Source organism: Eubalaena glacialis, chromosome 11, assembly GCF_028564815.1.
Source record: "Eubalaena glacialis isolate mEubGla1 chromosome 11, mEubGla1.1.hap2.+ XY, whole genome shotgun sequence".
NCBI classification, from domain to species: Eukaryota; Metazoa; Chordata; class Mammalia; order Artiodactyla; family Balaenidae; genus Eubalaena; species Eubalaena glacialis.
The window spans coordinates 5,752,357-5,780,182 of NC_083726.1; the positions used below are offsets into that span (position 1 = coordinate 5,752,357).

Here is a 27,826-nt window from a genome sequence, read left to right on the forward strand (position 1 = left end):
GGGTCGGCGCTCAGAAGGGGCCCCGCGAGGCGGAGGGTTGAGAAGGGGCCGGGGTAAGACGGCGCGGCCTCGGCGAGCGCGCGCGAGCCCGGGGGGCTGAGGAGGGCCCGGGCGGGCAGCTCTGGGGGTCCCACAGCCCCGGGACGCGGAGCGTCCCCTCCCCGTCCATGGCATAGGGCTGGTGACCCGTTTACTCGTTCCATACGTGTGTGTGGCGCGCCTGCCTGTGCCAGGAGCCGTTGTCGGCTCTGGGGCTACTGCAGTGAATAGTACCGTCTTATTTGCGTGGGGGAAACCGACTATAAGCAAAGTGGAAGATGGCGAATCTGCCTCCCTGCATCTCTTGAGGGTTACATCGCTCCAATTTACAAAATGCTTCATGTCCCTTATTTCATCTGTCCCCACAGCAGTGTTTCGAATATTTTAAACTCCGCCTTATAGATGAGGACTTGAACTCCACGGGGTGAAGGGGGTTGTCCCCAAATCACACAACCGGAAGTTGCAGAGTCAGAATTCAAACTCAGCACTTATGTCTCACGTCAGAATCTCTGGTCTTTCTGGAACATTCTTCTTCCTCAGGCCGCACGAGTTATCCCTGCCTCTCTCAGAAATGTTGTTTGGAAGCACTCTGTGAAATGTTCAGAGATTCTTTAAGACTGTTGGTTAAATCACCCCATACTTCCTTTTCCTTCTCTCCTGAAAATCTTTGCCTTTCAGGATGACTTGCCCCTGTTAAGAGGACTCTTACTTCACTTTCAAGAGGAGTAATTTAATAATGTTTCTTAAGTTGTATGTGCCCCTAAATGAGTAGACTTACAGAAATGCTGAAAAGACTTTTTTTTGACTTTCACATACTGCTGTTCCTTCATCTCTTTCTTTTATCCATTGTCTTCAATTCAACATTTACTTGGCTAAGTTCTGGGGAATCGAAAGTGAATCAGGCAAGGATTTTGATTTTCCGTGAACATATTTGTCTCCCACTCAGGCTTACTGGAAGCTTTAGGAGGGCAGGGATTTATTTCAGCTACCTGTGCTCTCCCTTTCCCTATACCATCAGTTTAGTTGTTGGCTTATGGCAGGTGCTTGTAGATATTTGTCAAGAAATGCTTACATGAGACTTTAAATTTGCTGTCCATTTTGTCTTCCGTTTCCCAGACCTTTTCCAGCTGACCACCTCTTCCTGTGCGGAGATCTCTACAGCGCCCATGCTGTGACCCCTGCAGCTGAGTGGCACATGGAGACAGAACCAGCTCCAGAAGGATGCTCAGAAGTCTGGCGCCCGCCCAGAGCAGGAATCCAGTGGGAGGCCATTGGCTGTTAACCAGACAGTTGCTTTAATAAAGCCTCTTTACAGGTATGGAGTGAATGTTTAAGGTTAGTAGATGATAATAGTCACTGAAGTTTTTCTTGGATGACTCCTTCCCCTGCCAGGATTGAAAAACAAGCTGTACAATACAGATGAGAAGGTGTGAGTGAGGCAAGAAGCTAACAGTCGCTTTCTTCCTTTAAATACCACTAGTGAGCTGACCTTTTTGTACAGCATACTTATCTAAGAATACCCCAGGTCTAGGCTTGTGCAACTATGTAGGTTGAATTCTTGTTCTAGTTAAATATGAATTCACCTTCAACGCAGTGCTATCTAGGATATCCACGCCATTTAGGAGAGGAGATGCAAAGGAAAGGAGCATTTGAGAAAACTCTGTGAATAGAGATAACATACGAACATGATGCCCTTCCAGCACGAAAGAGCTTCGTTTTCCACTTTTTTCTCCGGTTTCAATCTTGTACTGCTATTTTGTTTAATTTGTTTCAGGCGCCATTGTTTTCTTTTCATCTGTTTTTCTGCAGTTTTACTGTGTCTACTACTACTGCTCCTCCTGGCTAATACTTATTGAGCACTTACCATGTTCCAGGCACAGTTTGGGACCTCACATTACCTTTTTAATTTAGTGCTCACTTCCTGCATATGAAAAAGTACAATTACTATTCCCATTTCATAGATGAGGCAGCAGGGATGCAGAGAAGCTAAGGCACAACAAAGCTGATAGATGGTGACGTGTGGCTTCTGCTTCAGGACTGCCTGGTGACAGAGGCTGTGTTCTTTTTTTTGTTTTTGTTTTTTGGGCCCTCCGTGCGGCCTGTGGGATCTTAGTTCCCTGACCAGGGATTGAACCCGGGCCCTCGGCAGTGAAAGTGCAGAGTCCTAACCACCAACCTCCAGGGAATTCCCAGAGCCTGTGTTCTTGACCAGTGCTCTTACACTCTCAGACATGTATGTACTCCAAAAGTCCCACTGGGCTTCGAGGTGACTTGTAAAAATATATACAATATGGTAAAATAGGAAAGTAACTTCAGGAGGAAAGAGAATACTCAGATCACCTGTAATGGTTAATACAGTTGGGCTGCAAATTTAGCTGTGAGCTTCTTTTTTTTTTCATTGAATGAAAGATTCTTTAAATTCTATAGTGTTTTTTAGTTTTCAAAAGTTTCACACACATGATTTCATATAATCCCATAATAACCCCTTTTTTCCCCTCGCCTCTATATTGCCCCTCCCCCCTTCCCTCTCCCCACTGGTAACCGCTAGTTTGTTCTCTATATTTGTGAGTCTGCTTCATTTTTGTTTTATTAGCTGTGAGCTTCTTGAACCCAGGAGAAGAAAATTAAAAAGAAAAAAAAAAAGAAATTGAATTCATTTTTTCCAGGCAAATAAGGCATTTTAGTTCCTTTGGAAAAAAAAGAAAGCATTTCTAATGCCTCCATCTAAAGGACATTTCTCCTGGGGTTCATCACCAAGCCCTGGATGGCCGGGTTGACTACAGAGTGACCAGGGTGTAGGCTCAGTGTCCTCACTATTAAGGGAGAGAATGTGGATGACTGTATTTGCGTAGGATTTTTGAAATGAAAATTTTTGGAACAGTAGTATTCAGGAACACCTTCTGAATTTTGTTTTTCTCCTGGGAATTTGTAAGTGGTCTTATCCTGGACCCTGGGTTGGTCCCAGTCATTTGTTTACTTAACAGTTATTTATGGAGCACCTGCTGTATGCCAGGCCCTGTCTAGGCATTGAGGACACTGCAGTGATGGTCAGGTCACTGTCCTGATATGCCCGGTGCCTCCACCTTGTCGTTTTCTCCCGCTGGAGTGTTTCTGGAGAGACTTTGGTTTGCCTTTCTTTGTTGTCCTACGAAACCCGGAGACGCCCCTCAACACCTTACACCGTAACGGTCTCCCTGCCTTTGACCCTGGGCTCTGGCTGATTCATGTTTCTGTGCCTTCCCAGAACCTAAAGTTCATGACAACTGTCCGCGAGTGAGCACAGCCTGCTGTGTGTCAGGCTCTTTAGATACATTATCTGAGTCCTGTCATAGCCTTCAGGGTGTGGCACTGAACCGTCGTGGGTCACTTGCCCCTTGAGAACCTGGTGGAAGCCATGTATCATCTCTCTAGAAAAATCACCTCACACACACTTTGGCATTTAACCTCTGAGAGTTTGAAGATCTAAAAATGCACACATGTGTAGCTTGTCCCTAGATTCCAGGTTATGAATAACGTGCTCTAAAGAGAGATATTATCTCCATTTTGCAGTTGAGGAAACTGGGTCAGGAGGAGGTTAATTAACTTGCAAGTTTGCATGGTAGATAGTGGAACCAGTTTGACTCCATGTCTTCTTGACTCCAAACCCTTTATTTTCTCCACTGTCCAAAAGTAGAGATGCTCAGGAAATGATGGAGTGAGTGTATGCAAGGTCTAAAAGGGGAGCTTTAAAGTGTATGTGCCCCAAAATATGACAAAACATCCATTTGATACCAGAATAGACAAGGAGAAGATTTTTCTCAAGTATTTGGATTTAACTGCCAAAATTTTTTGTGTTGCTTGCAACTTTTTCCAGTTTTGTCAAGTGATAATTTTCCCCCCATGATACCAGTTCCAACAGTTTTTGCTTCTGATGCCATTTCTGTTTGGCTGTGCACATTTCTTACTGTCGTGTTGAATTATGTTTTCTCTGGATGCCAAGGCAGATGGATGGCACTTTTGTTATGATTCTGATATAAATAGCATCTGTTAGAAACTGGACATCAATACTTATCTGGCAAGTAAAACAAATATATCAGTGGAATAGCCTTCTAATCATGTTTTTGCCTGTGGTTAATAAGTGCATCTGATGGTCTGTGACTCGGTGCTTGTTTGGGGGGCATTGGTTTTATTATCCTTGCTATTTTCTACCTTACCTTACAAGTTTTGATGTAATCGTATTTATTAATTCTCTCTATGTAGAAAACCTAAACTGAAGATGGTGCAAAGCCAGGGGTGACCTAAAGGGCTCATGCTCAGAACATGGCTTGGCTTTCGAGATCAAGGGTGAAATTAGCCCACGCTCCTTACCCTTGCAGTGTTAGGTGTTGATAACTGTGGTCCATTGAGAACAAAGATTAATAGAGTGCTTCCTGCGTGCCAGGCCCCATGGTAGGTGCTGAGTACAGGAAGATGAGTGCAGCTGATTCTCTCCACTGGAAGGGCTCACTGACTAACTAGCAGGGCCCACAGATAAACAGCCAAGAGAAAAGTCTGGAAGCAGAGAATCAAAGTGAAGATAGATGTGGGACTAGAGGGGTGGACTGGGAGGTATTAATACTTTATTCTTGATGTGCCCCGCCCCCTAGCAAGGTAATGGAAATACGGGTGCCTTTGACCTTTTTGTCCTTTTCTTTTCTTTTTAAAAAAATATTTATTTATTTATTTGGCTGTGCCGGGTCTTAGTTGTGGCATGCAGGATCTTTAGTTGCGGCACGCGGGCTCCTTTAGTTGCGGCGTGCGGAATCTAGTTCCCTGATCAGGGATCGAACCTGGCCCCCCTGCATTGGGAGTGTGGAATCTCAACCACTGGACCACCAGGGAAGTCCCTGTCCTTTTCTTTATTAAATAAAACAATTGGCAAAGCAAAACTATAAGACCAAGTTGGCTGTAAAGGCATGATTAGTTTTTTTAAATTTTTATTTATTTAATTTTAATTTTATTATTTTTAATTGAAGTGTAGTTGATTAACAATGTCGTGTTAGTTTCAGGTATACAGCAAAGTGATTCGGTTACACATATATATGTATATTCTTTTTCAGATTCTTTTTTTTTTTTTAATAAATTTATTTATTTATTTATTTATTTATTTTTGCCTGCGTTGGGTCTTCGTTGCTGCTTGCGGGCTTTCTCTAGTTGATTATAAGATATTGAATATAGTTCCCTGTGCTATACAGTAGGAACTTGTTTATTTTATATATAGTAGTTTGTATTTGCTAATCCCAAACTCCTAATTTATCCTTCCCCCATTTCCCCTTTGGTAACCATAAGTTTGTTTTTTATGTCTGTTTTGAGTCTATTTCTGTTTTGTAAATAAGTTTGTTTGTGTCATTTTTTAAAGATTCCACATAAAAGTGATATCATATGCTATTTGTCTTCCTCTGTCTGACTTACTTCACTTCGTATGATAATCTCTAGGTCCATCCATGTTGCTGCAAATGGCATAATTTCAATCTTTTTTATGGCTGAGTAGTATTCCATTGTATAAGTATATGTACCACATCTTCTTTATCCATTCATCTGTCGATGGGCATTTAGGTTGTTTCCGTGTCTTGGCTGTTGTAAATAGTGCAGCAGTAAACATTGGGGTGCATGTATCTCTTTGAATTAGAGTTTTCGCCTTTTCCAGATATAAGGCATGATTAGTTTTAAGGAGGATAGGAAGGCCTCATGAAGGAGGGGCTCTACCCTTAGTCTTGAAAGATGAATTGGAGTGTGGTGGAAGAGGAGGAAAAAGCATGAACCCATACTCAGAGGTGAGGGACTACATGGTATATTCATTCAGATTCTGTGTAAAAATGCAGCAGGCATGGAGCTGTGGTGTCTGGAAGAGTCTCCTGGGGCCAGGTTATTAATGATGTGAATGATCTTACATCCCACAGTTAGGAGTTTGATTTCAGTCTGTATACCCTGGAGAAGTAGTGCAAGTACATGTTTTTGGTTGTTTTTTTTTTTTAAATTAAAAACAATGTAGTTTCACAAAAAAGTTGCAGAATCAGTACAGAGAGTTCCCATGTGCCCCCAGCTTCCCCCAGTGGTAGCATCTTACAGAATAACCGTAGCACACTTAGCAAACCAGCACACTGTCTCTGCTACAGTGCTAGTAACAAATAGAGACTTTATTCAGATTTCACCAGTTTTGACAGGCACTCATTTTATTTCTTGGTGCATAGTCCTGTGAAATTTTAACACATGTGTAGTTTTGCCTTGCACGTTTCTTAAGCCAGGGAGTAATGTAACTGTATCTGTGCTTTAGAAAGATAAATCCTGGCAACAGAGGAGGATGGAGTGGAAAGGAGTTGGAGACCTGGGTGCATCTAAGGGGCTCTTTCTGGAATCCAGATGGGTGAGGACGAACGTGGGCAGTGACGTGAGGGATGGAGAGGGCGGGGGGGGTCGATGTAAGAGGTGTTGTCCAAGTAACATTGACAGCACTTGCTGACTGCTTAGAAGGAGTGCCGGCGGCCAGAGTCATGGAGAAAGAAGCAGGCCTGTGACACCATGAAGGACTCTGGTCTTAGTTTTCTAAGGGCAATAGGAAGCAACTGGAGTTTTTAAAGCAAGGAAGTAACGCGAGGAGATCAGTATTTTAAAATGATTGTTCTGGCTGATGTGAGGAAAATGGAGGGAACCACAGTGGTGTGTGTGTGAGATCGTGGTGTGTGTGTGTGGTGTGTGTGTGAGATCGTGGTGTGTGTGTGGTGAGTGTGTGTGGTGTGTGTGTGGTGAGTGTGTGGTGTGTGTGTGGTGTGTGTGTGGTGTGTGTGGTGTGTGTGTGTGGTGTGTGTGTGATGTGTGTGGGATGTGTGTGTGGTGTGTGTGTGGTGTGTGTGGTGTGTGTGGTGTGTGTGTGTGGTGTGTGTGGTGTGTGTGTGTGGTGTGTGTGTGATGTGTGTGTGGTTGTGTGTGGTGTGTGTGTGATGAGTGTGGTGTGTGTGTGGTGTGTGTGTGGTGTGTGTGTGTGATGTGTGTGTGGTGTGTGTGATGTGTGTGATGTGTGTGTGTGGTGTGTTTGTGTGGTGTGTGTGGGTGGTGTGTGTGGTGTGTGTGGGTGGTGTGTGTGTGGTGTGTGTGGTGTGTGTGTGTGTTTGTGGGGGGTGTGTGGGGGGTGTGTTTGTGTGGTGTGTGTGTGGTGTGTGTGTGATATGTGTGTGGTGTGTGTGCGATGTGTGTGCGGTGTGTGTGGTGTGTGTGGTATGTGTGTGTGTGTGTTTGTGTGGTGTGTGTGTGGGGTGTGTGTGTGTGGTGTGTGTGTGGTGTGTGTGTGGTGTGTGTGGTGTGTGGTTGTGTGTGGTGTGTGTGTGGTGTGTGTGTGGTGTGTGTGTGATGCGTGTGTGGTGTGTGTGTGGTGTGTGTGTGATGTGTGTGTGTGGTGTGTGTGTGTGGTGTGTGTGTGATATGTGTGTGGTGTGTGTGTGATGTGTGTGGTGTGTGTGTGGTGTGTGTGTGTGTGTTTGTGTGGTGTGTGTGGTGTGTGTGTGTGGTGTGTGTGTGGTGTGTGTGATGTGTGTGGTGAGTGTGTGTGGTGTGTGTGTGATGTGTGTGTGGTGTGTGTGTGGTGTGTTTGTGTGGTGTGTGTGGTGTGTGTGTGGTGTGTGTGTGGTGTGTTTGTGTGGTGTGTGTGGTGTGTGTGTGATGTGTGTGTGGTGTGTGTGTGATGTGTGTGTGGTGTGTGTGTGGTGTGTGTGATATGTGTGTGGTGAGTGTGTGTGGTGTGTGTGTGATGTGTGTGTGGTGTGTTTGTGTGGTGTGTGTGGTGTGTTTGTGTGGTGTGTGTGGTGTGTGTGTGGTGTGTGTGTGGTGTGTGTGGTGTGTGTGTGGTGTGTGTGTGATGTGTGTGTGGTGAGTGTGTGTGGTGTGTGTGTGGTGTGTGTGTGGTGTGTGTGTGGTGTGTGTGGTGTGTGTGTGTGGTGTGTGTGTGATATGTGTGTGGTGTGTGATGTGTGTGTGGTGTGTGTGGTGTGTGGTGTGTGTGTGTGATGTGTGTGGTGTGTGTGTGGTGTTTGTGATGTGTGTGGTGTGTGTGTGGTGTGTGGTGTGTGGTGTGTGTGGTGTGTGTGTGGTGTGTGTGATATGTGTGTGGTGAGTGTGTGTGGTGTGTGTGTGATGTGTGTGTGGTGTGTGTGTGGTGTGTTTGTGTGGTGTGTGTGGTGTGTGTGATGTGTGTGTGGTGTGTGTGTGATGTGTGTGTGGTGTGTGTGTGGTGTGTGTGTGTGTTTGTGTGGTGTGTGTGTGGTGTGTGTGATATGTGTGTGGTGAGTGTGTGGTGTGTGTGTGGTGTGTGTGTGGTGTGTGTGTGATGTGTGTGGTGTGTGTGTGGTGTGTGTGTGTGGTGTGTGTGTGATGTGTGTGGTGTGTGTGTGATGTGTGTGTGGTGTGTGTGTGTGGTGTGTGTGTGGTGTGTGTGTGTGTTTGAGTTACGGGAAGAGAAGTGGTGCTCATTGTGTTGACCTAAAATACCTCCACCTGAGAAACCTAAAATTTAGTGTGAAATTCCTATGAAGGCCCCGCCGAGGTTTTGGACAGTTTTCCAGTAGCTCACGAGGTCGGGTTATGTGCAGACCCCAGGGCTCTGTCCTACGGCTTGATAAGCTAAATAAGAAAATCCACCTAACCCTGCTGCTCTCTTACTTTTCAGAATTCACAAATTCAGAAATAGTTTATCTTGAAGCCAATGAAACAAAACAGCACCAAAACAGATAGTGCCACCACCACCAGCACCGCGTGGAGTAGAGCCAAGGCCAGGCGAGCGCTTCTCTTTCCCCAGCGCCTGTGTCAGCAGACGGGTCAGAGGAACCTGGCGAGTTCACTGTGTGGTGCTGGGCTCAGGCCTCGAGACAAAGGTGCTCAGAAAGTGGTGGTGATACCACGATCACTTCCATCTGGTTTGTTTCAGTTGTTCACGCAGCAAGTGTGTTCTCAGTGCTGATTCTTGTGCCACAGTTGTCTTCTAGGAACTTACATATCATATCAACAAGCATCGGCTTATAAATTTTAAAGTTGAATGTCCTTCGTTTGGTGCTGCACGTGACCGCAGGTGTTAGCTGGCTATGGTGAACTCGGAAGATGCTTCCGCCAGGCCCGCAGGGCTCTGTGGACAGTGCAGATCCACGTGTCTGGCTGTAGGTGGCGGCAGCCGCACGACTTTCCATTACGGAACTTGAGCTGGGAAACCGTCTCATCTTCCCTTTGCCAGCATCCGAGGACTTGCTGGGCCCCGGCTGCACTATAAATAGGACACATTCAACACTCCTGGTCTGCTCACAGGAGCCAGGAGGATGCAGTCGTTTCCATCGATTACATTTAAAAGGCTGCCAGTGAAACCGTGTTTGAGCAGGGAACAGCTGTTTGACAGCCGACGTGTGGTCAGTTTCTCTGACGCAGCTTGTTTTTCTGTTGCCTGTTGCTGTATCTGTCATCACATTAGGTGTGGTGGTGAGTCTGAAAATATTCATTAGGTAAGAGTGAATTTCTGAGGCACTTTCTGAAACTAGACTTCTGTGTCCATGATAGAGAAGGCGCGTTACAGACAAAAACAAAATAAGCCTTTTCTTTAGGATCTGTGTTCTGGAGCATCAAGGAATTCATGCTGATATAAATGATCCCAGAACCACAACACTCAATTCAGTTAAATTCAGTAAGCATTATTTTTTGGACCACCGTCATCAGATGTGCTCCCTGCTCTCGCGGCACTGATGGTCTAACAGGGAACATAGACATCAAACAATCATAAGGGTCATGGGTGTTAATTAAGAAAAACTTTGACCCTGGTCACTAGTTGTCGGCACAGGGGATGAGAGTGAGAAATCACAGATGATGCCGAGGCTTCTACCTTGGATGGTGGGAAAGAGCGTGACGATCCTAAACAAGACCAAGGAGTGGCAGGGTGTGTGTGTGTGTGTGTGTATGTGTGTATGCGTGTGTTTGTGTTTGTGTGTGTGTGTGCATTTTTGGAGGAGAGTGCTGTTTGAAAGACGGGGCTGTGAAAATCCTTCCTTCATTAATTTGATAAATGCTTTTGGAGCTCCAGTGATACTGGGTACTCTGGAGCAGGGGGTACAGTAGTGCAAAAACACTGTTTTATTTCATGGAGCCTATAATCAAGTGTATAGTTTCCCAAATGAAAGTATAGTTACTCATTGAGGTGAGTGCAGTGCTGGGGAAGGACAGGCTGTGATGAGAGACTCTGCCAGGAGGATGTAGGCAAGGCAAGCAGGGTGCCGTCTCTAAGGAGGCCATGGCCACATGTGGATCAGGAGGTGAGAGGAGTCAGCTGGGTGAGGAGTTGGGGGAGGAGAGGATCTGGGCAGAGGGGCCCATGGGGACGGGGGAAGCAGGTGGGGAGAGTGACAAAGGCAGGAGCTGGGTCACATGCTGCCTGGTAGGCCCCGGCAGGCAGGTTACATCTAACATGCTGTGATATGTTTATTAGCGAACATTTAAAGTAAAGATCAGTGTCTGCACCAGCCCAACATAGCTGTTTTTGTCTGCAAGATGAGGCCCTGTAGACCCTGGCCTCCTGTGAAAATATGTTTTTATATCATGTTTATAGCATATACCCCACTGTACCTTTTCTCTTAACATTGAGCTAAACATGTTTTTCTGTTTTGACATATTCTATATCATTATTATAATAGTGGTAAATAATCACCAGGTCAAACTTTGAGAGGCTTGTGTTTTATTTTGAGTTTGATTTCTGAGCTGGTGTGGGTGAGTCTTGTAGTGCACGTGGGTAGACTTGAAATTTATGCTGCAAGAGAAGGTATTTGTGAAAATGAGGTTCGGGAGGAAGGTGAGAGCCTGCCTGGGGGTTTGAGGAGACCCTGACATCGGGGGAGACCCTGGGTGCAGGAAGGCCGAGGCTCAGACGCGAGGGGCCACCGGCTGGGGAAAAGGTTGGTTTATAACCAGGGATTTTTCCGCTAAATTGAATTCAGATGACTGGCTAAATTGTTTTTTATGATGCCCTATCATTTGGAATATATTTGTAAATCAACTTGCATTCTTATAATTCCTATGTTTAGGACAGTAAACGAGGGGTTGCCAGCCGATTCTAAGATCTTAAGGGAGTGTGAGACCGAGATGGGGGAGGCAGACTGGGCTTCACACGCTGGTGTCACGAACCCCGGAATCCTAATATTTGATGAGATATGTATGTAGATGACTCGCTTTTAATTTTCTACATGTTATTTTGCAGAATTGTTAGACTGTTGCAGAATTGTTAGACTGTTCTGTGAGGTATCCATTCTTGAGAATTGACAGATGTTCTTACTACTCTATTAATATGTGCAGACTTCATTGTTCTTATCCATGTGTTTATGTGAGCACGCACACAGACCACTCACATGTACCTGCGTGAGTGCAGACCCCTAGCACAGTTGGGCAAAAAGCCTAGGATTAAATTCAGGCGACTTTGGGTCTTGGCCTCCTGAGTAGATTTGGCTTTTCCCTGTGGTGTTTCATTTCTCCACCTCTAAAAATATGGATAATGGTGTCTAACTCACAAGGTTGATGATTAACCAATGGCCAGCAAAATAGGTTATTGCAAGGTAATGCTAGTAGAATCACCTAAATGCAACATGTGCTGGTCTTTTAACTTCATTTTCATATCAAGCCGGGAACTTTACACATGAGCCTCCTTAAAAACTATAGACTTGTACTTAGAAATCAACTTCAGCTTCTTCTAAAGCAGTGGTCCTTCTAAAGCTTGTTAAAACACAGATGGCTGGGCCACCACCCCAGAGTTTCAGGTTGGTTGGTCTGGGTTGGAGCCTGAGAATTTGCATTTCTAGAAAGGTCCCAGGTGATGTTGATACTGCTGGTTCAGGGACCACATTTTAAGAATCACTGTTTTAAAGCTGCATGTCTGCTTCAATAGCCTTTAAAAATTTATTTATTTATTTAATTATTTATTTTTTGGCTGTGTTTGATCTTCGTTGCTGTGTGCGGGCTTTCTCTAGTTGTGGAGAGCGGGGGCTACTCTTTGTTGCGGTGCACGGGCTTCTCATTGCAGTGGCTTCTCTTGTTGCGGAGCATGGGCTCTAGGCACATGGGCTCAGTAGTTGTGGCTCATGGGCTCTAGAGCGCAGGCTCAGTAGTTGTGGCGCACGGGCTTAGTTGCTCCGCGGCATGTGGGACCTTCCCGGACCAGGGCTCGAACCCGTGTCCCCTGCATTGGCAGCTGGATTCTTAACCACTGCGCCACCAGGTAAGTCCTCAATAGACTTTTAAAACTAATTTTTTTATTTTTATTTTTTAAATTAGAGACTACTTTTATTTTTTAAATAAATTTATTGATTTATTTTTGGATGCATTGGGTCTTCGTTGCTGTGTGCGGGCTTTCTTTAGTTGCGGCGAGCGGGGGCTACTCTTCGTTGCGGTGCGCGTGCTTCTCATTGCGGTGGCTTCTCTTGTTTTGGAGCACGGGCTCTAGGCACGCGGGCTTCAGTAGTTGTGATGCATGGGCTCAGTAGTTGTGGCACGTGGGCTCAGTAGTTGTGGCGCACGGGCTTAGTTGCTCCACGGCATGTGGGATCTTCCCGGACCAGGGATCGAACCCGTGTCCCTTGCATTGGCAGGTGGATTCTTAACCACTGTACCACCAGGGAAGTCCCCAAAACTAATTTTTTTAAATAGAAAATAAATGCATGTAGAAAATAATGGTTTTAGTAACAATAGAAAACCATGTTATGTCTGCTTGAGGAATCTAAAAATGGAATAATAGCTCCTGTCCTCTTGAGATGAACTGATGAGGACATCTCTTGGGCAAAGTCTTTAGCGTAACCCCTGCGATGGGGTGATGCACTTCAACTCTCATCAACTCTAGGAAGCCAGGTGTCACTGAGTTTCTGCAAGCTACGTCAGGGTAGTTAGACGTCCTGTGGGGGTACCTTGTTCCTGTTCTTTTAAAACGTGCCATTTTCTTTACATCCCAAGTTAGGTCTTGAACTCCTGGGGGCTGGGTGGGCCCTACTGCTCTTTCTGTTCCTCCACTCTCGCCAGTGTGTGGCCTGCAGCATTCGCTGAAGAACGAGCTGTTGAGGGCAGAGTTGGTTGGGAAATGCGTACACCAAGAACGTGTAGGTGTAACGTCCACATAGGCTCCGTTTCCAGAGTGATCCAGATTTGGCTTTTCCGAATATTCGTATTGTAATTGAAGTCTCGCTAGCTTTTATGATCCTGCAGTTGGTAGAAATTAGAACTGGAGAAGACCCAATGGGTCATCCAGACCGTTCTCCCGCTGGAAGAGGATTATTCCCTGCAGGGTACTCAGTAGCATTAGGAGGCATTACTTTTCATATGATTACTATTTTTTTTTTTGTGCTGTCTTCAACTAAGTGTTTCTTGAATTGAATCTCTTTGTATTCAAGTAATAAAATGCACAACAGGCAGTACATTTCTGGGTGATTATCTCACTCCTCAGGTGGTGTAATAAGGCATGAGGCCAAAGCCCTGGCATGCCTTATTGTTATTAGGAAGGGAATTTATGGATAAAATAAAGTGGTTAACTGCATCAGCCATAACCACAACGAGGAACGCAGTTACGGCAGATCCCCCCACCCCCGTGCTTGGAGAGCAGGTCAGGCGGGAGACCAGAACCTTAGCCGTGCAGGCAGCAATGGGCTTGCCAGAGACTCGCCACTGCCTTCAAGGAACTTGTTGTTAATTTTGCAAAAAGCAGCAGGAAAGCCTTGGCTGTTGACAGCAGTGCAAACTTGATACCTGGGAAGAGCCTGACTCTGGACCCAGCTCGGGGTTTAGCATTGTGCTCCTGGGCAAACCGCTTGCCTGCTCTGAGCACCCGTTTCCTCACCTATGAAACGGGAAGAGCAGTAAGTGATTGGGCCTGGGAAGGGTTAAATGATGGGTTTTTCATCCATCTTAAGCACATTTCCTGGTTCAAAGTAAGTCCCTCTTAAATGCTAATTGGATTTGAATCATTTTTTTCCCTTCTTAAAATTCTTCCTAAGCTTGAGTCTCTTGTCTCGTCTTCGGTCTTGCCCAGTTGTCTCACGTGCGCAATCATCCCCGCCATCCGTGGTGCTCCTTCCCAAGCACTCCTTGCCATGTCATCGCGTCCCTTGCACGTGCCCTCACCCTGCCGTACCACATGTGCTTTTCAAGACTCTGACCCCAATTAAACCCCACTCAGTGGCCCTGCCGTGCAGCTGAATGTGGCTGGAGAAACGCAGCGCCGCCACGAGTGCGGGCCCATGGGTTCCTGTCAACGGGCCTCGGGGGGGGCTCTCAACGCTCCTGGCCGTCCTGCCACTTCTCCCGCTCGCTTTCCCTTCTAGACGACGGTTTCATTCCATGTCCTTTCCCCGTCCTCACTTGCTGCTGATGACCCAACTTTCACCAGCAGAAGGGAACTGCCACACGCCCTCCTCTCCGCATTCGTTCACACGCTCTCTCTTCTCCTGGTCATGAGGCGTGAACGGTCTGTGCGCCGAGAAGAGGCTCAGCCACGAGAGGAGACCCTGTCTCCGCAGGCAAACCTATGGGAACCAGCCGTTCTCTCCCTCCTCTCCTGCTTCATCCCTCTTGGCCCCGAGGCTGGGTCGCGATCACGAGTATTCAGACGGGCTACTGATTCTCCTGTGTTAAGGACGGTTCTCTCTTGACCCCATCCCTCCTCCGGTTCCCACCCTTCTGCTTTACAGCAGAGTTCCTTGAAACAGGCGTCTCTATCTGCTGTCACTGATTCCCCTCTGAGTTTATCTGAACTCACTTAGACAGGCTTCCTCCCAACCACCCAGGTCCACCAGTATGGCTACTATTAGGGTCATGAGTGGTTCCCGCCTGGCTTAACCCAAAGGGCAGTTCTTGGTCCTCATCTTACGTGATTATCCCTGTAACCTTTGACACACAACATCCTTGACACACTTTCTTCACTTGGTTTCCTGGACACTCCAGTCCCCTGGTTTTTCTCCTCTCTCACTGGTCACTCTCGCTCAGTCTCCTTTGCCAGTTCCTCCTCATCTCCCTGAGCTTTGAATGTCGGCGTACCCCAAGGCTCGGCCTTGGCAGCTTTTCTTTTTTTACACCTACTTTTCTGGTGGGCTGATTTGATATCATGCCTTTATGTACATTGTATGCTGACAATCCCCAAACTTCTGTCTTCATCCCTCATACATCCAACTGCCTATTCAGTATCTCCACTGGGCTATTGAATGAGCATCTCAACTGTAATATGTCCAGAAGGAATTCTTGATCTTCCCCTCCACACCTGACCTACCTATGGTCTCTCCCAGCTCAGTTAATAGCCATTCAATCCAGCCTTTTTCTTGCCTGCCAGGTCACGTCTGTAAGGAAATACTTTGGCTATTCCTTCAGAATGTGTCTGGAATCTGATCATTTTTCAACACTTTCTCCAAAAGCACCCTGGTCCAAGCCACAGCTTCTCTTGCGTGGATGATTGCAGTAGACTTGTAACTGCACTTCCTGTTTCCTCTCTTGCCTCTGTAGATCTATTCTTTTTTTTTTTTTTTAGCATCTTTATTGGAGTATAATTGCTTTACAATGGTGTGTTAGTTTCTGCTTTATAACAAAGTGAATCAGCTATACATATACATATATCCACATATCTCTTCCCTCTTGCATCTCCCTCCCTCCCCAAATGTAGATCTATTCTTGACACACAGCCAGAGGGATCCTTTAAATGCGAAGGCCAGGTCATAACCCTTTGTGTAACCCGCTTCTCTGTACATAACCCTCCAGCGGCTTCACACATCACTCACAGCCTGAGGCTCGCGGGGGCCCGTGTGGTTTTCCTCCAGCCAGCCTCCTGCTGCCTCTTTGTCCTCCTCGCGGCATTGTTCCCTTTCCGGTTCCCTTCAGATCTCTGCTCAATGTCACCTGTTTTCCTCCTCTGCTCCGTTTATCTCCATAGCCCTTACGCATGTGTATAATTTACTTACTTTATTTACTGTATGTCTTCCATTACTAGAATATAAGGTCCATGAGGTCCATGATTGTGCCAGTTTTGTTCATTGACCCCCAAGCTTCTAGAAGGAGATTAATAAACATGTTTTGACTGTATGAACATGTACCAAGCCATGTTCTTCTGGAAATTTACCTATGTTGTGATTCTAGGTTTCAGTTCAGTTAAATGTACCTAGTTGAAGAAGGATGTATGTGGGACTCTGGATGAAGCTCTCAGCCTCACATGGCATCAGCCCTGATACGGTCCCTGCCCACAGGGACCTGCCAACGGATGGTGGCAGATAAGACAGGTCCAGACTGATACCATGCCAGGTAGTCAGGGCTGCCCGAAGAGAGGGAAGCAGAGCACTGGCCAATGTGGATTTCCTATACATGAAAAAGTTCTGATTCATTTCTTCAACCCTGTAAACTTGAGATTCTTCAGATCAAGTGCTTTAGAGGTGTTGCCTAGCCTGATTTTCTATACTCGTATAGTGCCATGCACATTCATCTGTTTTTGAATATTATTCATTACGCACTTGCGTTTAAATGTGAAGCCCAGTAGGGAATTTTTTTTTTTTTTTTTTTTTTTTTTGCTGAGAAGGATAGCCAAGTTAGGAGCCTCAGACAATTGATGGCTATAAAACTTCCCTGTAGAGCTGGAACTTAGGCTTCCTCATTCACTTGAGGCAAGGGAGAGTTTTGTTTCTTGCTCTTATGCTGAGAGCGGCCAGAAAGGAACGAGCAGAAAATTTGCCCTGATTTTTGAAATGCCAATGAGCCACAGACTGGCAGAATCTATGAGTTATAAATTCATAATTGCATGTAATAACGTGGTGACCACTGAGCGCCAGGACCTTCTGCTGGCGGGCATGGGAGCGCAGCCAGGTTCGCTCTAACAGTGGGGGCGTGAGCCTGGGTGAGACCCACAGCGCCCAAGATAAACAGGACATCCCCCGGGACTGTCTCTGGGATGCATCTGGTTCTGTGTCCGACCTTGGCCTTGCTTCCTCTAAGTGTTTTAATCACATTTTCAATAACCATCAAGTAAACATATTACCTTAAAAATTATTGAGAAGGCACCCCCTATGCCAGAGGTGTCCAGGGGAGCAGCTTCTCTCTTTGCCCACCAAGTGCTGCTACTTCTTCTGCCCTCCTCCCCCTCCCTCTTCTCCTCCCCCTCCTCCCCCTCCCTCTTCTCCCCCTCCTTTTTCTTTCTAATTCTGATGTAATTCACATACCATAAAATGAATCCTTTTAAAGTATACAATTTCGTGGCTTTTAGTATATTCACAAAGTTGTGTGACCATCACCACTACCTAACTTTTGTCACCCCCAAAGAAACCGCATACCCATTAGCAGTCCCATTTCCCCCTTCCTTTAGCCCCTGCTAATCACTAACCTACTTTCCGTTTCTATAGATTTACTTATTCTGCACGTTTTATATCAATTGAATCATATAGTATATGGTCTTTTGGGTCTACCTTAGCCTAATATTTTTAAGATTCATTTTTGTTGTAGCATGATTCAGTGTTTCATTCCTTTTTATGGCTGATATTCCATTGTATATATGTACCACATTTTCTTTATCCATTTGTCTGTCGATGGGCATTTAGGTTGCTTCCATGACCTGGCTATTGTAAATAGTGCTGCAGTGAATATTGGGGTGTCTTTTTGAATTATGGTTTTCTCTGGGTATATGCCCAGTAGTGGGATTGCTGGGTCATATGGTAATTCTATTTTTAGTTTTTTAAGGAACCTCCATACTGTTCTCCATAGTGGCTGTATCAATTTACATTCCCACCAACAGTGCAAGAGGGTCCTCTATTCTCCACACCCTCTCCAGCATTTGTTGTTTGTAGATTTTCTGATGATTCCCATTCTAACTGGTGTGAGGTGATACCTCACTGTAGTTTTGATTTGCATTTCTCTGATAGTTAGTGATGTTGAGCAGCTTTTCATGTGCTTCTTAGCTATCTGTATGTCTTCTTTGGAGAAATGTCTATTTAGGTCTTCTGCCCATTTTTGGATTGGATCGTTTGTTTTTGTATTTTGGAGATTAATCCTTTGTCCGTTGATTCATTTGCAAATATTTTCTCCCATTCTGAGGGTTGTCTTTTCATCTTGTTTGTAGTTTCCTTTGCTGTGCAAAAACTTTTAAGTTTCATTAGGTCCCATTTGCTTATTTTTGTTTTTATTTCCATTACTCTAGGAGGTGGATCAAAAAAGATCTTGCTGTGATTTATGTCAAAGAGTGTTCTTCCTATGTTTTCCTCTAAGAGTTTTATAGTGTACAGTCTTACATTTAGGTCTCTAATCCATTTTGAGTTTATTTTTGTGTATGGTGTTAGGGAGTGTTCTAATTTCATTCTTTTACATGTAGCTGTCCAGTTTTCCCAGCACCACTTATTGAAGAGACTGTCTTTTCTCCATTGTATATCCTTGCCTCCTTTGTCATAGATTAGTTGACCATAGGTGCGTGGGTTTATCTCTGGGCTTTCTATCCTGTTCCATTGATCTATATTTCTGTTTTTGTGCCAGTACCATATTGTCTTGATTACTGTAGCTTTGTAGTATAGTCTGAAGTCAGGGAGTCTGATTCCTCCAGCTCCGTTTTTTTCCCTCAAGACCGCTTTGGCTATTCGGGGTCTTTTGTGTCTCCATACAAATTTTAAGATTTTTTGTTCTAGTTCTGTGAAAGATGCCATTGGTAATTTGATAGGGATTGCATTGAATCTGTAGATTGCTTTCGGTAGTATAGTCATTTTCACAATATTGATTCTTCCAATCCAAGAACATGGTATATATCTCTCAATCTGTTTGTATCATCTTTAGTTTCTTTCATCAGTGTCTTATAGTTTTCTGCATACAGGTCTTTTGTCTCCCCAGTTAGGTTTATTCCTAGGTATTTTATTCTCTTTGTTGCAATGGTAAATGGGAGTGTTTCCTTAATTTCTCTTTCAGATTTTTCATCATTAGTGTATAGGAATGCAAGAGATTTCTGTGCATTGATTTTGAATCCTGCAACTTTACCAAATTCATTGATTAGCTCTACTAGTTTTCTGGTGGCATCTTTAGGATTCTCTATGTATAGTATCATGTCATCTGCAAACAGTGACAGTTTTACTTCTTCTTTTCCAATTTGTATTCCTTTTATTTCTTTTTCTTCTCTGATTGCTATGGCTAGGACTTCCAAAACTATGTTGAATAATAGTGGTGAGAGTGGACATTCTTGTCTTGTTCCTGATCTTAGAGGAAATGCTTTCAGTTTTTCACCATTGAGAATGATGTTTGCTGTGGGTTTGTCATATATGGCCTTTATTATGTTGAGGTAGGTTCCCTCTATGCCCAGTTTCTGGAGAGTTTTTATCATAAGTGGGTGTTGAATTTTGTCAAAAGCTTTTTCTGCATCTATTGAGATGATCATATGGTTTTTCTTCTTCAATTTGTGAATATGGTGTATCACATTGATTGATTTGCATATATTGAAGAATCCTTGCATCCCTGGGATAAATCCCACTTGATCATGGTGTGTGATCCTTTTAATGTGTTGTTGGATTCTGTTTGCTAGTATTTTGTTGAGGATTTTTTCATCTATATTCATCAGTGATATTGGTCTGTAATTTTCCTTTTTTGTAGTATCTTTGGTTTTGGTATCAGGGTGATGGTGGCCTCATAGAATGAGTTTGGGAGTGTTCCTTTCTCTGCAGTTTTTTGGAAGAGTTTCAGAAGGATGGATGTTAGCTCTTCTCTAAATGTTTGACAGAATTCACCTGTGAAGCCGTCTGGTCCTGGACTTTTGTTTGTTGGAAGATTTTTAATCGCAGTTTCAATTTCATTACTTGTGGTTGGTCTGTTCATATTTTCTGTTTCTTCCTGGTTCAGTCTTGGAAGGTTATACCTTTCTAAGAATTTGTCCATTTTATTGGCAGAGTTGCTTGTAGTAGTCTCTTAGGATGCTTTGTATTTCTGCGGTGTCATAACTTCTCCTTTTTCATTTCTAATTTTATTGATTTGAGTCCTCTCCTTGTTTTTCCTGATGAGTCTGGCTAATGGTTTATCAATTTTGTTGACCTTCTCAAAGAACCACCTTTAGTTTTATTGATCTTTGCTATTGTTTTCTTTGTTTCTATTTCATTTATTTCTGCTCTGATCTTTATGATTTCTTTCCTTCTGCTAACTTTGGGTTTTGTTTGTTCTTCTTTCTCTAGTTCTCTTAGGTGTAAGGTTAGATTGTTTATTTGAGATTTTTCTTGTTTCTTGAGGTAGGCTTGTATAGCTATAAACTTCCCTCTTAGAACTGCTTTTGCTGCATCCCATAAGTTTTGGATCATTGTGTTTTTGTTGTCATTTGTCTCTAGGTATTTTTTGATTTCCTCTTTGATTTTTTCAGTGATCTCTTGGTTATTTAGTAACGTATTGTTTAGCCTCCATGTGTTTGTGTTTTTTACGTCTTATTCCCTGTAATTGATTTCTAATCTCATAGTGTTGTGGTCAGAAAAGATGCTTGATATGATTTCAATTTTCCTAAATTTACTGAGGCTTGATTTGTGACCCAAGATGTGATCTATCCTGGAGAATGTTCTGTGTGCACTTGAGAAGAAAGTGTAATCTGCTGTTTTTGGATGGAATGTCCTATAAATATCAATTAAATCTATCTGGTCTGTTGTGTCATTTAAAGCTTGTGTTTCCTTATTAACTTTCTGTTTGGATGATCTGTCCGTTGGTGTAAGTGAGGTGTTAAAGTCCCCCACTATTATTGGGTTACTGTCGATTTCCTCTTTTATAGCCGTTAGCAGTTGCTTTATGCATTGAGGTGCTCCTATGTTGGGTGCATATATATTTATAATTGTTATATCTTCTTCTTGGATTGATCCCTTGATCATTATGTAGTATCCTTCCTTGTCTCTTGTAACATTCTTTATTTTAAAGTCTATTTTATCTGAGTATTGCTACTCCAGCTTTCTTTTGATTTCCATTTGCATGGAATATCTTTTTTTCATCCCCTCACTTTCAGTCTGTATGTGTGCCTAGGTCTGAAGTGGGTCTCTTGTAGACAGCATATATATGGGTCTTGTTTTTGTATCCATTCAGCAAGCCTGTGTCTTTTGGTTGGAGCATTTAATCTATTCATGTTTAAGGTACTTATTGATATGTATGTTCCTATTACCATTTTTTTTAATTGTTATGGGTTTGTTTTTGTAGGTCCTTTTCTTCTCTTGTGTTTCCCACTTAGAGAAGTTCCTTTAGCATTTGTTGTAGAGCTGGTTTGGTGGTGCTGAATTCTCTTAGCTTTTGCTTGTCTGTAAAGCTTTTGATTTCTCTGTCGAATCTGAATGAGATCCTTGCTGGGTAGAGTAATCTTGGTTGTAGGTTCTTCCCTTTCATCACTTTAAATATATCATGCCACTCCCTTCTGGCTTGTAGAGTTTCTGCTGAGAAATCAGCTGTTAACCTTATGGGAGTTCCCTTGTATGTTATTTGTCGTTTTTCCCTTGCTGCTTTCAATAATTTTTCTTTGTCTTTAATTTTTGTCAATTTGATTACTATGTGTCTCGGTGCATTTCTCCTTGGGTTTATCCTGCCTGGGACTCTCTGTGCTTCCTGGACTTGGGTGGCTGTTTCCTTTCCCATGTTAGGGAAGTTTTCGACTATAATCTCTTCAAATATTTTCTCGGGTCCTTTCTCTCTCTCTTCTCCTTCTGGGACCCCTATAATGCAAATGTTGTTGCGTTTAATGTTGTCCCAGAGGTCTCTTAGGCTGTCTTCATTTCTTTTCGTTCTTTTTTCTTTATTCTGTTCCGTGGCAATGAATTCCACCATTCTGTCTTCCAGGTCACTTATCTGTTCTTCTGCCTCAGTTATTCTGCTATTGATCCCTTCTAGTGTATTTTTCATTTCAGTTATTGCAGTGTTCATATCTGTTTCTTTGTTGTTTAATTCTTCTAGGTGTTTGTTCTTTAATTCTTCTAGGTCTTTGTTAAACATTTCTTGCATCTTCTCAATCTTTGCCTCCATTCTTTTTCCGAGGTCCTGGATCATCTTCACTATCATTATTCTGAATTCTTTTTCTGGAAAGTTGCCAATCTCCACTTCATTTAGTTGTTTTTCTGGGGTTTTATGTTGTTCCTTCATCTGGTACATAGTCCTCTGCCTTTTCATTTTGTCTATCTTTCTGTGAGTGTGGTTTTTGTTCCACAGGCTGCAGGATTGTAGTTCTTCTTGCTTCTGCTGTCTGCCCTCTGGTGGATGAGGCTATCTAAGAGGCTTGTGCAAGCTTCCTGATGGGAGGGACGTAGTGGTGGGTAGAGCTGACTGTTGCTCTGGTGGGCAGAGCTCAGTAAAACTTTAACCCGCTTGCCTGCTGATGGGTGGGGCTGGGTTCCCTCCCTGTTGGTTGTTTGGCCTCAGGTGACCCAGCACTGGAGCCTACCTGGGCTCTTTGATGGGGCTAATGGCAGACTCTGGGAGGGCTCACGCCAAGGAGTACTTCCCAGAGCTTCTGCTTCCAGTGTCCTTGTCCTCACGGTGAGCCACAGCCACCCCCCGCCTCTGCAGGAGACCCTCCAACACTAGCAGGTAGGTCTGGTTCAGTCTCCTATGGGGTCACTGCTCCTTCCCCTGGGTCCCAATGTGCACACTACTTTGTGTGTGCCCTCCAAGAGTGGAGTCTCTGTTTCCCCCAGTCCTGTCGAAGTCCTGCAATCAAATCCCACTAGCCTTCAAAGTCTGATTCTCTAGGAATTCCTCCTCCCATTGCCAGACCCCCAGGTTGGGAAGGCTGACGTGGGGCTCAGAACCTTCACTCCAGTGGGTGGACTTCTGTGGTATAAGTGTTCTCCAGTTTGTGAATCACCCACACAGCAGTTACAGGATTTGATTTTATTGTGATTGTGCCCCTCCTACCGTCTCATTGTGGCTTCTCCTCTGTCTTTGGATGTGGGGTATCTTTTTTGGTGAGTTCCAGTGTCTTCCTGTCAATGATTGTTCAGCAGTTAGTTGTGATTCTGGTGCTCTCGCAAGAGGGAGTAAGCGCACGTCCTTCTACTCTGCCATCTTGAACCAATCTCTCTAGCTTCAGTTCTTAAATTTAGGTCTTTGGTTGATTTTGAGTTAATTTTTTTATGTGGTATGAAGTGGGGGTCCAGTTTCATTCTTTTGCATGTGGATATCCAGTTGTCCCAGCACCATTTGTTGAAAAGACTATTCTTTCTGCATTGAATGATCTTGCAGCCCTTGTCAAAAATCGGTTAATGCTGCATTTAAGGGTTTGTTTCCAGGTTCTCCATTCTATCCCATTGATCTGCATGTCTGTCCTTATGCCAGCACCACACTGTCTTGACTACTGTTGCTTTGTAGTAAATTTTGAAATCAGGAAGTGTAAGTCCTGTAACTTTGTTTTTATTTTTTAAAGATTGTTTTGGCTATACTGAATCTCTTAAATTTCTATATGAATTTTAGGGTAAACTTGTCAATTTCAGCAAAAAAGGCAGCTGAGATTTTGATGAGCATTAAATTGAATCTGTCGATCAATTTGAGGAGTATTATAATCTTATCCATAAACATGGGATGTCTTTCCATTTATTCAGATCTCCTTTAATTTCTTTTCAGTGATACTTTGTAGTTTCAGTGTACGAATTGTGTACTTTTTGTTAAGTTTATTCTTAAGTATTTTATTCTTTTTGATACTATTGTACATGGAATTGTTTTCTTAATTTTATTTTCAGTGTGTTCATTGCAGTTGTGTAGAACTACAATTGATTTTTGTATATATATTTTTTAAATTTTTAAATGATTTTTGTATATTGATCTTGTATCCTGTACCTTACTGAACTTGTTTATTATTTCTAATAGTTGTGTGTGTTTGTGTGTTTTTGTGTGTGTTTGTGTGTGTGTTCCCAAGGATTTTATATGTACAAAGTCATATTATCAGCAAATAGAGATAGTTTTACTTATTAGTCTCCAATCTGGATACCTTTTATTTATTTTCTTGCCTAGTTGCCCTGGCTAGAACCTGTAGTACAATGTTGAATAGACATCCTTGTCTTGTTCCTGATCTTAGGGGAAAACTTTTATCCTTTATTCTTTTATCATTACGTATGATGTTAGCTATTGGTTTTCACTGATGCCCTTTGTCAGGTCAAGGAAGTTCCCTTCTTTTTCTAGTTGTTGAGTGTTTTTATCGTGAAAGGGTGTAGGATTTTGTGAAATGCTTTTTCTGCATCAGTTGAGTTGGTCGTGTGTTTTTTCTTGATTCTATTAATGTGGTGTGTATTACATTCATTTTTTTTTTAGGGGCATATATTTTAATTTAATTTTTTATTTTTTTTAACATCCTTATTGGAGTATAATTGCTTTACAATGTCGTGTTAGTTTCTGCTGTATAACAAAGTGAATCAGCTATATGTACACATATATCCCCATATCCCCTCCCTCTTGCATCTCCCTTCCACCCTCCCTATCCCACCCCTCTAGGTGGTCACAAAGCACCGAGCTGATCTCCCTGTGCTATGCGTCTGCTTCCCACTAGCTATCTAATTTACATTTGGTAGACTAGGTAGCTAGTGGGAAGCAGCCGCATAGCACAGGGAGATCAGCTCGGTGCCTTGTGACCACCTATGTTCAGCCATTCTTGCATTCCTGGGATAAATCTCACTTGGTCATGATGTCTAATTCTTTTTAATGTTGCTGGATTCAGTATGTTTGTGCTTTGTTGAGGATATTTCCTGTATTCATAAGGAATATTAGCCTTTAGCTTTCTCTTTTGGTGTCTTTGTCTGGTTTTGGTATCGATGTCATACTGGCCTCATAGAATGTGTTGGGAAGTGTTCTCTCCTTTTCTGTTTTTTGGAAGAGTTTTTGAAGAATTGGTTTTAATTATTCTTCTTTAAATACTCGGTAGAATTCACCAGCGAACCCATCTGGTCCTGGGTTTTTTTGCAAGAAGTTTTTTGACTGCTAATTCAGTCTTTTGTTTTAGGTCTATTCAGATTTTCTGTTTCCTTTTTAGTCAGGTTCAGTAGCTTGCATTTTTTAAAGAATTTTCCATTTCATGTAGGTTATCTAATTTGTTGGCATACAATTAATTGTTCACAGTATTCCCTTAGAATCCTTTTTTTGGTGAGGTCAATAGTAATGTCTTCTCTTTCATTCTTGACTTTAGTAATTTGAGTGTTTCTCACTTTTTCCTGGTCTGTCTAGCTAAAAATTTGGCAGTTTGCTGATCTTTTAAAGAGCTAACTTTTAATTTTGTTGGCTTTCTCTATTGTTTTTCTAAATTTGATTTTATTTATTTCTGCTCTAACCTTTATTATTTCCTTCATTCTCCTCACTTTGGGGTTAGTTTACTCTTATTTTTCTAGTTTCTTGAAGAAGAAGGTTAAATTATTAATTTGAAATTTTCCTTTTTAATATAGACATTTACAGCTATAATTTTTACCCTAAGCACTGCTTTAGCTGCATCTCATAAGTTCTGGTATGTTGTGCCTTCATTTTCATTCATCTAAAAGTATTTGCTAATTTCTCATTGGTTATTTAAGAGTGTGTTGTTTAATTTCCACATATTTGCGAATTACCTCATTTTTTTGATACTTATTTCTAATTTCATTCCCGTGTGGTTGGAGAACATACTTTGATGTTTTCAATCCTTTTAAATTTATTGAGACTTGTGTTATGGCCTAACAAATGGTCTATCCTGGAGAATGTTCCATGTCCACTTGAGAAGAAGGTGTATTCTACTGTTGTTGGGTGGAGTGTTATATAGATGTCTGTTAGGTCTAATTGGTTTAAAGTGTTGTTCAAGTGTTCTGTTTCCTTGTTAATCTACTGGCTAATTGTTGTGTCCGTACTGAAAGTGAGCACTGAAGTCTCCAGCTATTATTGTTGAAGTGTCTGTTTCTCCTTTCAGTTCACCAGTTTTTACTTCATGTATATTGGGGCTCTGTTATTAGGTGCATATATGTTTATTTTGCCTTCATTTATTCTTTCTCTAATGCTCTTTCTTTCTTTATGTAGGTCTGAGTTTCTGACCCATATGATTTGTTCTTCTCTCTGAAGAAGTTATTTTAGTAATTCTTACAAGCAGGTCTGCTTACAAGCAGGTCTGCTGGTGACATTTCCTCAATTTTTGTTTGTATGATCAAGTCTTTATTTGTCTTTAAATCTGAAGGCTATTTTGCTGGATACAGAATTATAGGTTGGTGGGTTTTTATTTTTCCTATTGACAGTTTAAATGTTTCATTCCACTCTTTTCTTGCTTGTATGGTTTCTGAAGATAGGTATGTGTGGGCCGTACTTTTTTTTTGTTGCATGTCTCATAAAATTTTTGTTGAAAACTAGACATTTTAAGAAAGTGGCAGTTCTCAAAATCATATTCTCCCTCCTTTCCGTGTTTTGTTTGTTTAGTGACTTTTCTAAACTAACTTTGTAAGGTCTGTATTGTTTGTCACGTGTGGCCACTGAAGTCCCTGACTGGTTAGCTTATTGGTCAGTGTGTGATGGGACAGAGGTTTCCTTAAATGCCTGGACACAACAGTCTTCCAGTCTTTGCCGAGGGGCTCTTGGTGTGTGTTGGAGCATTCTGTCAACACTCAGCCAGGCAGTTTACAGCCTCAACCTCCACCTCCTGCTTGTGCAGAGCCTCAAGGTCAGCCAGAGCTGGGAGCTTAGGGCCTTCTCAGGTCTTTCCTAGGCAAGCACATAGCCCTGGACATGCTCACAGCCTTCTAGATTCCCAGGAATATGTGGGAGCTTCTCAAAGCCCCTACGGACGTCTCACTCCCCAGCTTTTCAGTTTAAGCTTTTTGGTTAGGCTATTATTTGCTCTGTCTGTTATCCACCCGCTCAGGCAGTTAAAATTTTAAACAATTGCCCCTGAATTTTTTTCAACAAATGCCTTTTGGCAATAGCTTGTTCTCACTGGGCAAGCTCTGAATCAGTTCAAATAAAGACAGCCTTGTGAGAGGGGTCTTTCAGGGAGCCGTCAGGTAAGTCATATAATGAAAATTTTCTCATAATGGGGCTTTGAAGGCGTTTCAACCCTGTTCTTTCCCTTCCAGTGACTGGCAGTCTGCTGGGTTTTCCCTGTGATTGTAGGATGTTGGTTTCAAGGCTATTGCAGATTTGGGGGTGAGGGGAGATGGGAATAGGGGAAGTTAAAATGCCATAAAACTTGGTGTTCATTCTGAGATTCTGGCATCTCTCATGAGTAAGCACTCCCCAGATTGCTGCAAACCTTTGGTTAATTTCCAGAGTTCTGAAACAGCTGATTCTGACAGTTTTTGCCAGTGTTCTCATTACTTTTTTGGAGATGATTTTCAGAGGTCCTTACTCCACCATTTTTGGTGCTGTTTTCCCCAGCTGTGCCTCTGACTTGTGTGTTGGATGTTCAGTGAGGCACTTCAAGAGAGCTCAGAGTACCCAAACTTTCCACCCCTGCTGCCCACCTCCCCAAGAAATGAGTCACTGGTAGTTGAGGTGCAGGTGGGTTTTCCTATCCAAATGCCTCTTTGTTGTCCCATTTTTGAAGATTATTGGATCTGCTATAAAAGTGAGTCTAAAATCACAATTCTGTGTTCCCTTTAAGAATAGTCTTTGAAACATTGGCAAGAAGGTCATGACTAGCGGCATTTTTACAGTCTCCAGCTGCCCTCTCAGAAAAGGAATAGATAGGAGGTTGGCCACATTTGTAGGATGTGCTTGAAGATAATGTAACCTATTTTTTTTTTTATTTTTATATATCACAGGGATTTAACGTGCAAAATGGCGGTTGTACCAGATTGGCATACTTTGTATCCTCACACACAAAAATTCACGCATTTAAGACCCC

At 43.0% G+C, this 27,826-nt stretch overlaps 1 long non-coding RNA gene across 1 annotated transcript; it reads left to right on the plus strand.

Moving 5' to 3' along the window:
- On the plus strand, positions 1 to 27,826 carry LOC133100396 (uncharacterized). The gene is made up of 3 exons (XR_009702484.1): positions 1 to 53; positions 1,156 to 1,354; positions 27,744 to 27,826. It is a non-coding gene; the product is annotated as an uncharacterized LOC133100396 (long non-coding RNA).